A 1,598-nucleotide genomic window follows, 5' to 3' on the forward strand; every position below is an offset into this window, starting at 1 on the left:
GTCCCCAGGAATGCGCTCATCAGCCTTCTGCAAACCAGAGCTACTATGTCACTGACTATGTAGATTTAAGCGCTCTACGGACTTTTGCTGCCATGACAGCTCCTCCAAGGATTATAAAAGGTCAAAAACACCATTGCCTCAATGCCAAACCAAACTTAAGGCTTAAAACCCTCTAGACCAAGTTCCTTGGTTCCATGAGCCATCTCACTGGCCTACATTCACCCTGTAGAGCGTATCTTGTCTTTTCTTTTTCAAATCACTAATCCTACTGCTATGCTCGGTGCCTTGCTCAGTTCTTTGCTTAGCACATCAAGAATGATGTGGCTGGGGCTAGGGATTTAGCTCAGCGGCATAAGCACCTGCCTTGCAAGCAGGCGGCTGTGAGTTCGATCCCTGGTACTGATTTTTTAAAAAAATGTTTTAAAAAGAATGATGTGGCTTTGAAGGCTTTGAATTTTTGTCCTTGGTCCCTTTCTGGCTCTCTCACTCTACTTCTAAACTGGAAAGCAGTGATAGGCTTGTTCCACCACCTAGTCTCTGCCATAATCTTCTGCTATAATGGGCCCAGAAACAATAAAGCCAACTAACATGGACTGAAAACTCTGAAACTGAGAGCCAAAATAAATCTTTTTTTAAAAAAACAAGGTATCACTATATAGTTCAGGTTGGCCTTGAAGTCACTATGTAGCCCCTGGGCATGATTCAAACTCATAGCAATCTTCCTGCCTCATCCTCCCAAGTGCTGGGGTTACAGGCAAGGACCACCATACCCAGCTAAATCTTTACTTCTTTAAATTGATGTTCTCAAGTATTCTGTCATGGTGACAGAAAGCTAAGAGCTCCTAGCCCATCTGAAGAAACCTAATATTAAAAATTAACATATTAATATGCACTACATACCAAGCACAGTTCTAAGCACAGAATAGTAATAAGACTCCTCATGTCATTATGCAAGGTTTGTGTATGGGTAGACAGTCAAAAACATAAGCTGGATTCACTCAGCTGATTGGGACAGCTGGGTCTAGTACTCCAGCAATTGGCCTCCAGGGGTCAGGTCTTTATCCCACCTTTCTCACAAAGGAAAAGTATTGGCATGTTCTACCAGGCAGCTTTGAACCAGACCCCCTCACAGAACTCCACCCACCTGCTTCAATTCCATGGCCACATCAAGCCCTCCTTTAGAGAAATGCTAAAGTCCCCTTGGAAAAGAACCAAGCACAGGAAGGAAGTCTTGGGGGTTGAGCTTGAAGAGTTCTTCAAGCCCCAAAGCCACAGAGGGTGTGAAGCTTCCTCTTACCAGCAAGTAGTTAAGAGGGGTGAGTAGTGTCAAGAGTTCCTCAGGCTAAAATCCTGTCCCAGTCAAAAAATTTTTTCTGAGGAGAAAGAAAAATCTTTTCAAAAATGAGGTATTACCAGAACAGTCACATTTAACAACATGGCCCCTGTCCAGAGATGCGTTTTATGACATGAGAAGAGTCTGTATGATGAGCCTCCGCTGGCCCTCAGCCAGGGGCCTTGTCCAGTCTCTGACTCTCCCCTTGCCTGCCTCATCTCCTCAGCTTCTCCTCTGTACGGTCCAGCCCACTTCGCAAGCCACA

The sequence above is a fragment of the Cavia porcellus genome, unplaced genomic scaffold (assembly GCF_034190915.1).
Source record: "Cavia porcellus strain 051 isolate PalLab524CR breed Dunkin Hartley unplaced genomic scaffold, mCavPor4.1 scaffold_1, whole genome shotgun sequence".
NCBI classification, from domain to species: Eukaryota; Metazoa; Chordata; class Mammalia; order Rodentia; family Caviidae; genus Cavia; species Cavia porcellus.